This window comes from Accipiter gentilis, chromosome 1 (genome assembly GCF_929443795.1).
Source record: "Accipiter gentilis chromosome 1, bAccGen1.1, whole genome shotgun sequence".
NCBI classification, from domain to species: Eukaryota; Metazoa; Chordata; class Aves; order Accipitriformes; family Accipitridae; genus Astur; species Astur gentilis.
This window is the reverse complement of record NC_064880.1, coordinates 12532070-12548056: the sequence shown is the minus strand read 5'-3', so window position 1 is coordinate 12548056 and position 15987 is coordinate 12532070.

Here is a 15987-nt window from a genome sequence, read left to right as displayed (position 1 = left end):
TTGATGTTAAAATGTGTCACCCTTATCTTTTGAGACAGTTCATAAAATTAAACATTATCTGAGGAAGAGCTGAGCACCCTCTCTTCTGAAGGTGTTTAGCACAAATAGTTAGGAGTGAGACCAAATTCCTAAACTAATACAAATACTGATCTTTTCAAAACAACAAAAAGTAGTCAGAAAATTGCACTGAAAAAGTATTCAGGGAATTTGTTTTAATTTTTTACTAGCACATGAATGCAAAATAAGTACTTTTAAAAATACTCTGTCTCATTGCTTAAATAAATTTAAGACCCTGAATAAACAGCGATGGAAGTGATTTTGGCTTACTCAATTTTTTTTTCTCCTCTTCTTTTTCTTTGTGATTTTTGTTACCTTGCTACTTATTGCTAACTCAAGTTCACAGCTGCAGGGAGGGCAGGGAGGGCTTCCCCCCCCCCCCCCCCCCCCCCCCCAGCTTTGTACGCAGATCAGCTTGAATCCAGAGGGGAATTTCATGGTTGTAACTGTCTCCCTGCCTTCAGAGTTGAGGAGAAAGCTGTCTAGCCTCTCTTCGATAAAAACTCTGGTGGAGCGGATCAGTACATTTGAATCTCAGACTAAAAAGAAAAACAACAAAAATCTCCCCAGATTTCATAAACTCAACCAGATGCCTTAGAAGGGCTAATATCTTGTTCCTCTTTAATTAAAAGGTATAGCAAATAAAAATCTGGTTTTAATTAAGTGGCAGGAATATGTTATCTCCCCAAACCACTCTGCCGCGGTGAATTAACTTTTGCCAGTATTTTTTTTTTTTTTAATCTACCGTATATCTATCTAAACCCGGCACACAGAAGGGAAATTTAGTTTCTGTGAGAATATTTATATGCTCCAAAATAACAAGGCAGTAGCTCCTGAGTTGGTATAAACTGGCAGGGCCAATGGTTTGTACTGGTTTAGGCTAACACCAAAATGGGTCTTTTAGGGTCAGTTCATGTTGACCGCCAAACTCGGCACAAATGCTAACGTAAACGTACACACGCTCGCATATAAGCACACTTAGCCTTTGCTTTGCACACTGAGGGATGCAGGGAATTTAATTGTAGCTTTTAGTCAATTTTCAATCAAGACCCAACAAACCACTTGCTCCAGTCCCCCCAGGGCTGTCCTTCTCCCACAGCCAGCACCCTCATGGATGCAGCATGCCCACACACTTGCACGCAGCAGCTCCCGGATTGCAGGGGAGAAAACATTTTGTAGGAAGGCATCCGCAAGCAGGGTTAAGTCCTGGCTTTTCCCAGCAGCATGGTATCCCAAGCCAGGACCGAGCCTGCTTGTAAAATGGTGCAGGTGTGTTTATTGTAATCATCTCTCACTAAAAAGAATCAGGTCCAGGGGGTTTAAATATAATTAGCATGAGCTAAACTCCTGCCTTTAATCACTACCTTGCTGGTTAATATAATCAAGAAAGTAAATAAACAAGGATTAATTCCATTAAATTAAAAAAATATATATTCTACTGCGAAGCTTGCAAAGGAATTTTGTTTTATTATGCTGCTACAGAGCATCATTTATTTTCGTATTACAAATTATTTTTAACATAAAAATACTCTCCTCTCCCTGCCTCCCATAAGCAATAGCCAAAATACAACACCCTTTATTTTTATTTCACATTCAATACAACCACAACACTTTGCACTTTCGCAACATCTTTCACTAGAAGACGTCCAAGCACTTAAAAATATTTTCTTGTACGTCAAATATAAGATAGCAGTTGAATAACACACCTGCTGTTCTGACAATTTATCCAAAATGATATGTCAGACACAAATACAGGTTTCAGTACATTTTGGTGTCTCCAAATGTTCGAGTCAGTATATTGTTGTAATTACTGTGACTAGACCTGCTTGTTAGGCATCCGAGAAAATGCCTGAATCTGGAACTGAGTTTCGCCTGTTTGGACATGGGATGGGATATTTTGCAAATGAACTTTACCATGATGTAAGAATCATTCCCCTATGAAATAATAATTTATTTCACATGGAAACCTCCATTTAAACTGCACCTAAATACAGGAAACGCTCTTATCAGCAGAGATAGAGGCATAATTCTTTAACGCAAGGCTTGTGGATGGCTGCAATCCTGAAGTTTCGCATTTGCAAGAGGAAGACCAGATAAACACAGGCATGTGGACATAAGCCTGTTTGGATGTGTACATATTGCATATCTCCTTGCAGAGACAACAAATCGCTGATACACTCTCCCCGCTTTCTGACCTCCGTTGTAAACCAGCCCTCGGGATCGTCCGTAGATATACTTAACACAACCCCTCCAGCTCTCCCTGAGAAGGGGAAGTCAGCTCTACCAGCATGTTTATTGATACAGGATGTTAAGTACCTGACTGACCAGCTTTTGCTTACAACAAAGACAATTTTTGTGCAAATTTTATGGAATGTGGTGTGCCAGAGTTTAGAGTAAAATGGGAGATCGTCATGGTAACAACATCATGGGGGCTGCAGTTGGGAGAGGTCCCTCTGGGAACCACAACACCAGCAGATTTTTAAGCATTTGTGACTATTACCTTTTTTAAAAAAATTACTTCACAGCTGTGCCAAAAAAACATCGGGGGGGGGGGGGGGGGGGGGGGGGACACCAAAGCACCACAGTATTCTTCACCCGTTTGCAAATAAACGTCTGCCCTTTCCACTTAGAAACTGCAAGGAAGAGAAAAACCTTAGAAGAAATTATTCCTCCCCAAATACTGTGTTTTAGAAGCAATGCTGTCAATACTGGAGGACTCAAAACAGGTCAAAAAGATGTTCGGCAGCTAGCTGCAGCTAGCTGAGACCACGAGCCTGGAAAGCATTACTGCTTACGACAGTGCTTTAGACGCGGTGAGCCCAATCCTGCAGCGACTTACTTGATGTGCTCCATTTTATTCCCTCTGAGCAGCTCCTCTGAGCTCAGGGAAACTCCTCGCGGTGTGTAGTTAGAGAGAAAAACCTCGGCAAGGTCCCTGCCACCCCAGTAATGCAGCTCATGGAGTCTTAACACCCTCTATGCTTAGCGCAGGATTAAGCGGGACCCTAAATAAAGCCAGGCTTAAATGCATCCCTGCACTAGGTCAAAGATGAAGTAACAACTTCAAAAATGCGCCAAGCTGCTTGAAAATTGCAGCTTTTGCAGGGGGAATGTCAATCATCTTTCCTATCTTAATTGCTGGTGTCAGGCAATTCACAAAACCAGGAAGTGAATGTACCTGTCCCAAAAATAAATGCAATGTTTTCCTCCACAATACCTGTATTTCCAGAAGCCAAAGACTGATTTTACAGCACACTAAAAATTTTTAATAAAAACTGAGGTTACTGTTGTTTATAACCAACAGTGTTTTCTGATTTTATGTTCCTAATTTTGGAATACAAACGCAGGCAAAACCCCCCACCTTTTCCCATGGAAAATTTAATTTTGTTAAAAAATAAAAAATTTTAAAACTGACCAACCATTTCTAACAGCAACTGGGAAAGGATACAAAGTTGAATAATGCAGAAACGCAGGTCCTAGTTCTGCCTCTCTTACCATCTCTTGCGCTGCCTAAGGAAGTCAGAGACTGCAGGAGCCCATCTGCTTGAGCAGACAGAAAGGTGACTTTAACCACATCTGTCCAGAGGCAAATTCTACCAGAGGAAATTCTATTTCACAGCAATGGCCATACATGCTGCATATATTTTTCATTGTAATTGCATAGCATCAGGGACAACTTAAAGAGACTTAGGTCAAGTAACGAGATGTAGCTAAGCTCTACTTTGATGACAAGAAATAGTCACGCACTGTGCTTTTTTAAAATGAAAAAATATTCAAAATTCAAATAATATTCAAATTATAGGTCGATCACTTGAAATAAATTACAGATATCACTGTGCAATAGTAATACATCAGTTTCTAGATCTGCCCTTTGAAATTGACTTCAGGTGTTTATGAGCTGCTTCTGCATTTCACATAGGTTTGCCCATTCCTGGAGGGCTTTGGGGAGGAGGTAGCTCCTGCAAGGCCAGGAGGGTCAGAGCTTCTTGACTCACATCCATCCCAATAGCACATCTCAGCACAGGGCCAGCGGCACCGTTCGGCACCGCGTGCTGAGCCAGATCCCCGTCTGCTGCAAATCAGCGCTGGAGGCGAGTGGCATGCCATTCGCTCATCAGCTGCAAAGCGAGCGTGCGGTGCAACTCGACGGGGGGTGCAGCTGCGAAATGGACCTTTTTCACTCATTTTTTGCACAACCTGCATTTGTTGAAACAAAGGTGGGATTTTTCCAAAGCGCTCGGTGTTCAGCCATCAGTGATGTTAGCAGCAGTGATTTCAGCAGGAGCAGGGACAGAGTGCAAAACGTTTTGAAATTCCTGCTGTCCTAACACCGGCAAAATCCCAAGGCTTTCCACAGGGTGGGACTGAAACCAGTAGGGACTTTCAAACATTGTTGAAATAGGGGACGGGCGTAAGAATGAAAACAACTCCTTGTTACGTTGGATCCTTCTTTCAGCAGTGTCCTTGATTCTCAAGAACAGACAAGTGCTAATAGACCCCTTCCCACAGCTCCCTGGAGCACCCCATTATGCATTGCCAAAAACTGCTGATGCACTGGAAGCCATGAGCTCTCCACAACGTGACATGGATGATGATAAAGGTACAAAGAACAGCAGCACAGCCAGAGATGGTTGGGGCATATTGCAGCAAGAGAAGAGTAGGGTTGGTTTGGAAATTGGGATCTCAGGGCTGTTATCACTACTTGACGATGGTGGGGACAAAAATGCCCATTGGTGAGCTTTGAAGCACCAGGATCACTCCCCACCTCCAATCTGTTTAGCAAGCAGCTGGAATCAGATAGAAGAGTATGGCAACTAATAGTAATTTCTGGGGCTCTGAAAATTCATGGAAATGGAGATAAAGTAAGAGTCAGAGAAGATAGTATAGTCATGTCTGTTACATGCTCATGAGAGATCATCGTTAGCAAGAACATCACTGTAAAGCATTGAAACAAACTCTCTTGTCTATCAAGACGATGACAGTGGAAGCACATGGATCCATTCTTGCTGAGGCTGAAATAAACCACTAGTATTTTTCCATGTATTTTTGCCCCTTTCTGGGAAATGTTCACTTTCTGAAATATTTTTTTAAGTTTTTGGAAGTATCCTTCTACTGTTGCTAACCTGATCAGTCACCCTCATCTGTGCCCTAAAGCAGAAAAAAAAACCCTGAGCGAAAACAAGAGAAAAAGGCATGTAAATATAGAAAAAGGAATTAATTGAATGTATTAAAATTCTGATTTTAAAAGCTGTATTGTAAGAAAAGAAAATGTATAATCTGTTTTGGTAGACTGTAAAACAGGGAATCAACAGGAGCAAAGGCAAATGCCTCTTCTATCCTTTTCTAGGTGTTTCAGCAATAGCTTTGTAAAGCATTTGTTTTGGGTGTTGATGGTTGACCCCATCTCTTTTCTCTTCCCCAAGAAAAATCCAAGAAAGCATAAATACTGTTTAAATTAACTCAAACATTTTTTTTTTCTTTTATCCCTTAAAACAGAAAACAGTAGAGAAAGAAATGTTCAGATCAAACATGACATTTCATTGTATCTGAAACAAAAAGCTTCAGTTTTGGCTTGGGGTGAATTTTGCACTATTTAAAAACACAACATTTAACCAAGTTTAGTCTCATAATATCTTGTTGAAATCAAAATATTTCCCTTCTAAAGTTTCAGAAAAAAACCCAGTTTTAATTAGGGAAAACCCCACCCTTTTCATTTAAATCTAACTTATATTCAACACCAACTCACAAATAGTTTTTGTCAAACCAAAAAATGTATTACTTTGGGCACATCAGCTAAACATCTTCTGAGCTCTGGTTTGTGTAGAAGCTGGTACTCTGGGGCCCTAACAATGCACTTTGGATACTTGACTGTTGCCACAGTTTGAACATTGCTGTCATATCTGTCCTGTAGCTGAGAACTAAGCTGCTTCATGCTAGGTGCTGTAGGAAGACTGAGAAAAATACAAGTATCTGCATTATTATTATTATTATTATTATAGCCTGGGTGCTGCTGGCTTGGACATTCAACCACCAAAAAAAAAAAAAAAAAGAAGCAGGGAACTAAATGCACCCCCTTGATTCTTTTTATGTTTGGATTAAGCTGCCGTTTCTTTGGCATTCCCGTTCCCCATCATCTTAGCAGCTCTTGCTACACTTGAAAGGTTTGACTTTGCTCAATAGTATCAATAGCTAAGAACAGCAGAAAGAGATGATCATCAACACAAGATTATAATATCTGCTTTGGCTCTTCGGTGGCTCTGAAAACGTGCAAGTATGGTTGGGGAGATGGAAAATAATATGAAACACTCACTAACAGCATGTAGCGTAGAAACTTAGAAAACCACTGTAGTCATTGACTCACAGATGGTCAAATGAACAACATGTTTCTATTCCTGTATTTAATTAAATCTTAATTATGCCACCAACAGGGTTCAAAACAGCATTATGAAACAGCTTGCATGAATACCAAAATACGATTGGCTGACGAGACTTTGAACTCATGTAATTATCTTCCCAAAAAAGCGCACACGTTGGGTCTATAAAGCTGCTTCGCCAAGCAGCCCATTGAACCACAGCACAAGATTAAAAATAAATTCATGTAGAATATACTCAGTTCAAGATATGGAGCTGATAAATGGAGAGGCAGATTTCAAACTAGCAGTGAGCCCAGCTGAAAGATGCTGGGAGTCAGAGAGAGACTTTCCAGCCAGAAATGGAAGCTCATACTCCGGTATGAGTCTTCTCCATGGAGGCTATGCCTCTTACCTTTGTTGGTCTGTAAAGTGGACCCCTAATAAAATCAAGCAACTCTAATTTAATTCTTCCATCAGCTGACCATGTGAGTTAATTAAAAACAGCTGCCTGAAATATTCCTTTGAATTGTCTTTTTTGTTGTTGAAAGAAGGCACTTTATTAAAAAGAAATATTTTGGAGGATCTTTCTCTTTCATTTTTAATATGACAGCTAAACAACAACAACAACTTGTAAGTGCATTTTCCTAAGGAGTTTAGGTTTTTGCAGTGCTTCCCAGAGCAGGGGGCTGGGAAGGCCCCTGGAAAGGAGCTCCATCCTAAATTTATCTCCCGGGCTCTTCTTCCACCTTTTAGTGCCATTTCAAGCTCCTTTTCAACTTGATATTCAGAGCAGGGATTACCTGCCCCTTTCCCACTTATAAGCTTCACATGGAAGTGCTACACATCTGAGAGCAAAAAAAGCACCGCATCCAAGGTGTGCCCACCCCAAAAGCCACAAGTTCAAGAAAAAGCACAAGAGATGTTAAAAGAAACCTTACCGCTTTCAACTTTTATGAAAGGTTTTGTACTTTGGCAACATTTTCTTTGGTGAACACGCACAACACCCGTCCAACAACCCTCCAGCCTTGGTCTGAAAAGACATTTTTTTCCATGCAGAGCAGCATAGGGGGAAAAGAAGGACGATTAAAAGGTCATTGTATCGCTGTTTTGGGTTGTGTGGTTTTTTTCATTGAGATACTAAAATTTAAGCTGTTCTGTTGAAAAATCATTAGAAAAAAGATGTGATGCATTTCATAACTGGGTACCTGAACTCTCTCTATGTTTTTATGGAGGTAGTCAGAGCAAAGAAGGCAGAGAACAAGGCTCTGTGTGGATTTAGAATTTAAATCTAAAAAAAAAAAAAGCCCCAAAACTGCCCCCAGTCAAAATTTTCTGCCCAAGCTCCATAATTTGTTGAGAGTTAGATTTTCAGTGAAAATTATAAGTTTGCAGTGGTTTTAAATTTTAAAATATTTTACCTCCTCTCCCCACCTTTGGAGATATTTTTAAAGATGAACTCATATTTCTAAGGAAAACAGACCCCTTTCAGAAAAACTTTTGATAGTGAAAAGAAGGCAGTTGGGTGAGGGGAAATAACTTCACTAGAAAACTTTAAACTATTTGAACCTCTTGGCTGGGTCACCTGCATTCAGGAAAAAAAAAAAAAAAAATCTCCATTGAAAATGCAAAGGTTCTTCAGGAAAATGGAGAATGGAAAAACCCCTGGATGGAAGAAATCCTGGCTGGGAACACCTTTATGCCTGTCTTAGAGAGGAGGTAGACCATGGAAGTCTCCAAAGTGTCCTCACACCCTCAGTGGTGAATGCTACTGGGCATCCCCTGCTGGGGGGCGCTTGCCCAGGAATGGAGGCTACCTCTGCTGCCACCTTGCTAAGCTAACAAAAGCCCTGGGAGACGCATGCATGGAAGCCTTCGGTCTCTTGAATTTTCATTTTGAAATGAAACATGACACAGACACACACTCAGTAGACAGCTGGCAACTCTCCCGCTTCCTATAAAAGCCCACCAGATTTGCTGAGAGAGAGAATCTCTTTTCACACCCCTTACTCGCACTTTTTGATTTTTGACCTAATTTGATTACCGATTCATCTTAAAAGGAGAGCAGAGTTTTTCTCGGGCTTTCCTTTTTTCCCCAGTGAGGCCTCACGCTCCCTGAAATACCCAAAATCGCTGACACAGTGTGCTCCTCCAGGAATCCAGAGCCTTTCCCACTGAGTTACAAGCTGCCAAGGAGGCTATATTACAACAAAAGAAGTTTTTATATCCTCCTGTAGGCAGAATACTGGAAACTACCATGAAATGTGCATTATCTGAACGGTATTTGTTGATGGTTAGAATCAGCCTATTTAGGAAATTTCCAGCTGATATGTAAACACGGCATGGAGAAGGACAGAGACAGCAACAGTGATGCAGGCAGTGTCTGAATCCTCTTGGCCCCAGTCCTGGGACTTAATATCTTAATAACTTGTCCTTATGAGTCACTGCAGTGGAGGAGCCAGGATTGCTCTTGTCACATTTGGTAAGTGGACTGAAATGCAGTCGTGGGCTGTGCAGCGGCTCAAGATGGGGCTGGGTGAAACATCTCCATCATGGCAGGGATGCCATCATTTGCTAGGGACCTTGCAGAGGGGTATTGTTTAAAGGATTAAAAGGAAAAATAGCACAGGAAGAATATAGATAAAGCTGAAGAGGAAAGATGAAAGAGAGAGGTAGCGAGTGACAGATTTTAGGCAAACATGTCAGTGGACTCGGCACAGGTGTCTGGCCAAAGTGCTCCAGCCTGCCATAAACAGGAAGTCAAAGCCATCAGACAGTCCCTTTTGGCATTGAACTTCTGAACGTTTGATTAAATCAGTGAAGAGCACTAATGGCTCCTAGGAGGCCAGCCTGAATTGTCACCAGATCAGCGTGATTTGGCCCATCCCATATTTCCTCAGTTTTGCTCTGAAGAAGGCCGTTGTGCAAAGAAGTGCGCACAAGTTCTGCCTCTTGACACTTTCTGCACCCAATGTTAACCTGTGAAATGCAATGCAAGCAGTCACAGCAGGGAGGACCGTCAGCAAATGTTACTACCGAGCAGCCCAGCTGATCAATCCAGAGCCTAAAACCCAGGGTGATGGATGTTCTTCTCTCCCTTTCTGTTCTGCATCACTGGCAATGCAAGTTCTGCAGACCAAGTTACAGTCTAAGTGCTGCCATGCAAGTCCACTGCATCCACTACATTGCACTGATTTCCCTGAGCAGAAGCTGATGAGAAAAGAAAAGAAAAGAAAAGAAAAGAAAAGAAAAGAAAAGAAAAGAAAAGAAAAGAAAAGAAAAGAAAAGAAAAGAAAATGTGCAGGAAGCTAGCAAATCTCCATGTCTCTGAAAGTGTTAAACTTCAACGATGAGCTAATTCTGCATTTACCGATGGCACCAAAGAAAAGCAGATCTGAAAGCAAACAGATTTCTCTTGGCGAAAGGCAATGCAATTTACATACAGGTTTTGCAGGATAAAACCAACTCTTAGAGTGACTTTGTAGTCAGCAAAGTGTCTGTAAAAACAACACCTTCTGAGTCATCAGCTGTGATCCCTATGTACGTATCTGCCAACTCCAGCAACAAAACCAGCTTTCGTGCTCTTGGGCGTGTTGGAGCTGCAGATTCAGGCCGGCTCTGCGAGAGGGAGCTCCATCCCCCTCTGGCTCCCATCTTCCCAGGACACGTTATCCGAAATCCTCCCGCGGAGTCTGATTCCTGGCACGGACGTGGGAACAGGAAGGAGCCCTGCGAGATGTTCGGGTCCCAGCCCACGTCCTGCAAAGAAACACCAGGGCTGCCCAGACAAGGGAGCAGATTTTTCCCACCCCAAAAAAGCCCCTAGCATGGTGCTTTCATTTGAAACTTGCCATGAATTCAATTTCCTTGCCAAGAGGTGGGGGTAAGAGGGAAGAGGATCTGTCATGCACGGGTGTTACCCACTACCCCTCTCACAGAATCCTTCACCCTTCTTTTTCTCCAAAGGAAAAAAAAGGGAAAGAATCAGGAATTGCTTGATAATATAATTAAAAATATATATATATTCTCTACACCCTGACTGTCTCTCCTCTATCCCCTCTCTGTTGGCAGGGAGACCCTCCAAAAGGAAAAGCAAAAAGGAGCAAAGTAATGGAGTGAAAGAACTTGTCCCCAGAAATATTTTTCTGGTTTTCTTTTAAACTTAGGAGACTTTTATGTGAGTATTTCAAAATGAGGGTTTGGGTGGGTTTCCCCTCCTTTTAAGAGGAAAGAAATAAAAATACAAGAAATAAGATTTCTTCCATGTTTAATTGTTCCCTGAAAAAATGAGGGGAATCTGAAAGAAAGTGGAAGTTTTACATTAATTAAATTAAAAATGTAGACGTATCAACACTTCATTACTTCCTCCTTGCTGTGAAACACTGAGGGGGAAATGTTGAAAACTGTAACTTCCAAAAAATTTATGATAACGATTTTTGTCTGAGGTGCATTTTCCAGCAAAAACAACAACAAAAAAGGAAAACAAATCTTATCAGTGACATGTTTTGGTCCCCGCTATCCAACAGTCTCTTTATTTTTAACCCAAGAGATTTGTATCTGGGTCAAGTGTACGACCAATCACCCTCCTCCCACAGCACAAAATTTAGCCTATCATTTCTCAGGTTAGAAATGCATTTTGCAAAACTCTCTTTGGGTCAGCAATTAGACTGAGTTCAAGGCCAATTCATATTCCATATGAATCGGTTGGTCCCGTCCTAGTGACAACAGCCAGAATATCAAATATACGACAAAACTGGCCTACTTAATGATATTTAAAACATATGGCACAACAACATACCCTACATTTCCATAGCTTCACGTGTGTATGTTACTGATATGCCTTGCATTATAATGAAAATATTAGTACACGTTGGATTGCTGTCCCCCTCCCCCTTCCCTCCACATGGAAGGATTTCGTCATATGTCTGCTCTGGTCTGATTTTGTTACTCATCTGTGCTGAGTGCCTGACAGATGTTTGCTTGCAAATTTCTTAATTGGTCTGCACTGGCCTCACTTTGCTCCCGCTGCATTCACTGGGTGTTTTACCCCATCGTATATGAGGAGCAATTCTGTCTGCCTGCTCCTGCCTCCTTCCCGCTGCACGGAGGTAAACCCATACAGCAGCTGTGAGGTACAATGCTGGGAACACACACTGGGGGGAAAACCCCCAGCCCATCTCATTCCTCTATGTTCACAGTCCCCAGCCACACAGCAGAATGAAGATGCCAATGCAGAAGGGTGCCCAGGCTGGAAAGTTCCTGTATGAAGCCCACATCTGGGGACCAAGGGCTGGGAGGAAGGGTCTTGGGGAAGTCGGGGTTGACAGATAGCCCTTCAGCATCAACAGACTGAGCGCATCTGACTTGTTGATTGACCCAAAAGTGCCACTGAAAAAGCCCACTCGGCTGTTAGCAGGCTCACATCATGACAAGAAAGCACACGAAACCCATTTCCTCCAGGGTCCAATGCATCTCCTCAATTGGACATTATGTTTCTATGTACCTTTGAGAAGGCAACAACAACCTTGCAAAGATTTCAGGTTAAAACCTCCCTCCATCCTTGTCCACAGAAGTATTTTTGAACAGAGAAAGAAGACCATATTAAAGAGCACTTTGGGGCTTTCAATTTTGAAAGTGAGGTGAATTTTGTATCAGTGAGATGAGACTGAAGATTCACCTTTTGTAATACTTGCGGTAAGCACTGCTGCATATAACCTTCTGCTTTTCCCCAAATAAAACTTTCATGCTGTGGAAACTTCTTTTAGGAAGTTCACGACTTTCTTGAAAACAAGTTGTTTATTTTCAACCAACTAATTTTTTTTTCTATTTGCTTTCTGAATCAGTTTTTCAGCATGTGCTCCCATCAAAAAATCAGATCCCACTGAAAAAAAACCCCAACAACCCAAAACCAGGGAGCAACTGTAATTACAAAATATCACTGAGCTCTGGTTGCACAACATGCTGTGAGACAGTGACGTTTCTAGCTTTTAATTTAGGCTTTGCCTCGTAAGCTAGAAGGTATGTGTGCCACCAGCCCCGCCAAAGGTTCAGAAAGTGCTGCTTGTGCTTATGTGGTGTTGAACTGGAGACCTTAGCTCTTTATTAGCCTCCCAAATCTCACAGTTCCCAAGGTGAGGCTGACCCAGGGCAAATTAGAGTCAATGGAATTATTTCCACCACCCTGGCCAAGGCTGCTGATCACCCATTTTATTTTTGGTGCAGCCAAGCTCTCTCTGTTCTCCTCAGGCTTCTTTCCCTGCTTAGGCAGAGAGAAGAGCTTTCCAGTAGAGAACATGGTTTTATGGAGATGAGGTCTGAGTAAATGTCTGTTCACGTGCCTGCGAGTAACTTGGTGCTTGCAAGGGACTTTGCACAGAAATCAGGTGGCTTTACTGGAATTTATCAGAAATGTCCCACCTGCCTCCCAGTGAGACCCCAGAAAATAGAGAGTGACTGAAAGTATTTCCCCAGTTTCACTGTGGATTTGTGCTCTCCCCACATTGTCACTCTTGAGTGGAAGCTCTTTTAAGTGAGCAGGATGGTAAAGGGACCTCATGAACTGGGGATCCCTGTGGGACTCCTGTTTTCTCTCTTCCCAGTCCTTCCAGCAGTTAATGGATCATCTGTCCTCCTGCTTGGATGCGAGAGTGTTTCCACCCAGAGTTGGTTGCACCTCCCACCCTATTCTCTACTGTCCTCAAGAAAATGGCTTATCACACTGCTTTACCCTTCCCTTTCAATCAGCTGAGCAGTTCTGAGAGTCTTTAATGGCATCCTTATCCCAATCCCAAAATAACTACCTCCCAACAACAGCAGAACTACAGAAGAGCTGCACTAAAACCCCACCAGACACATCTATTGTCAGAGCCCATGGCAACTTCTACAGCTAGGTGTCTCCAATGCTAATTCTTTCTAAATGAAAGGCTGCCTAGCGGCATACTGAAAATTGAGCCTTTGAAGCCAGCACACAGCTCCCTGACCTATTATTGCTTTTTCAGATATACTCCAGTGTATCAAAATTATACAGACAGTTCTGTCACGAGTGCAAAAGCAATGGTTTCAGCGTCTTCCCCACATACGAAATGTAAGTCAGCTTATACAAAGGATCTTCCAGTTATATTTCCTCCATGTGTTATTTTTATGTATCTTCCAGGGAAATGCAACTGGAGAATTTGAATTTAATAAGTGTGGGATATGGGGCGCTATTAAGTCTTCAAAGCACAATCAAGAAACAGTGATGGATCAAAGACCTACAAAAACATTGCAAGAAATCATTGGCCCTTTAGGAGACTGAGACACCACAAATGCCTACTGGATTCGTACTTCAGGCCCCTTGGGAGGGCAGAATTATTAAAGGTTGCTGTAAAGCCTGCTGAGAGCAACATAAAGTTTTCTGCTGACTTTGCAAGTTGTGGATCAGACTCCAAGTCACCTGATAGAGTATATAGTGGAACCGACAGTAAACTTTATCTTTGCCAAAAGCGCAAAAGAGAAGGAAATGAAACATCACAGTAGTATCGGTGCCAGGAAAAAAAAATAAAATTGCAAAGCTCAACTGATAATGAAAAAGCTGGGGGAGGTTCAGGCTGAGGACAGGTATGCTTTATAGCTCTCCTCCTTCAACAATTAAATGCAAGTTAAAAGACCTCTTCAGCTTTAGCTCAAAATACACAAAAATGCAATTCTTTGCAACCCGCTAAAGGTTGTGGTGCTCGTCCTCATGGCAAAAAGAGACCTACTATGCAGTGTTATTGTCTTAATTCAGGGATTGGATAACATGGAAGCTAGACCATATCCTTAGGTTGCAGCCCATGTCACCTCCTTGAACTGGGGTGCTCCTGAAGGTTTGAGTACATGCATCACCCCTTTAATTTCAATGCAATGACTTGCATGCTTGAAGTTGACCATATGGGACATTGTTCTCTCCCACAGAGACCAAAACATACCCCACCACGAAGAGTGCAGTGGTGCATCCAGCCCTGTAACACACCTTACAGCTTCACCAAAAGGAGTATTTCTGGAGCTCACTTCTCATCTGTGATGCTGCAGGTAGGATGTGGGCAGCTGGGACAGACAAATTAGAGCCCAGCTTCTTACAGTACTGCTGAAGCCCACTGCTTCCCACCATCCAATGCTAACACAGCAAGGCTCAGGATAATACTGAGCAAGTCACCCTTGCCCAGCAAAGAATACCAGGGATGCAACAGAGCAAGGCATCAATGGAAAGGGGGAAGGACACCCTAACTCCTGGATGCAGCAGGCTTGGGAGGTTAAAATACCTGCTGCCTCACCCAAAGATGCATCTTCCCTGACACTACACATGCAAATCCACAGATGCTTCGCAGGAATGCTCTTCCTGTGCCTTTGAGGGCCACAGCTGTTTCCCTGATAATTTCATTTCCAGTGCTTTGGCTACTACACACACATTCCTTTACGCCAGTTTTAGTGTCTATACAGTCATGTATTTGCAACCAGATCTACATCAAGAAGACTTGTGCTGTGGTTCATGATGTCCCAACAGACAATATGGTCTACACAGGTAAATGTTGTTACTCTTGAGAAAACAGTCAGTTCACTTAGTATTTCTAGAACAACAATCCCAAACCAATGACACTAATTCATGAATTTTTATGGTTGCTTCTTTTAAATTCAACCAACCTTAACTTTTGAGAATGTGTTTTGGGTTGGGGCTTTTTCACGTAATTATTTTTGAAAAAAATGATTGGCCTTTCCTGCTTTTTCTCCCCTAGATCTCACTAGGAATGCCAACCCTGGTTTCCCCTGGATTTGCTGAGGGTCTCTGAAGTGGAACTCGATCTTTTGGGGTCCAGTTGAGTCTTTAACAAAGCTATCTTTTCCCCTCAAAGTTTGTTCAGGTGCTTGAGTTAAACAGGTGTTGGTAAAGACAAAATAAAATGCAGAAGTTTTAATCAGTCTAGGAAAAATAATTTCCTCTCTCAGCTGAGCAGGTTTGGCTGACTCCCTTCTGGTGTTGTAAGTGTAGCTACTCAACAATTATTTTGGTGGGTATTTTTCTTAAATGGAAGATTTCAACCTTTCAGCATCAAATTAAATACCAAAGTGAAACCAAATCAGCTGATAACCAAGTAATTTGATCAGAAGGTACCAGCCCATTGCTGCAACAGAATTCAAAGGTAGGCACTGGCTTTCTGTGTCCACTCCACTGGTGGCCAGGGAACCCAGGACATGGCAAGCCCCCTCCTGCTCAGCTGCCATGGCCTATCAGGGATGTCCAAAGCAGGGGCAGTAGGCAGCTCAAGTACCAGGGCACACAACTAAAACTAAACTCCAACACGTGGCAGTAAAGGAGTCAGAGTTAGGGTGTCTGGTTTTCCAAAATAAATCATATTTTCCTAGGAATGTTGGCATGTTTCGCAAAACATTGTTCTACTTAGAAAACAAATATTTTTTTCCCCCAATAACTAATTCTGTCAGGTTTTTCTTTATCTGCTTGGCAAGAAGTTCACCAGTCACCCAGGGGGTTCTCCAAGGCAATACCCCTTCCCTCTTCTAGGCCATTTAAATACACAAAAGCAAGACACAAAGGACCTAAACCAAC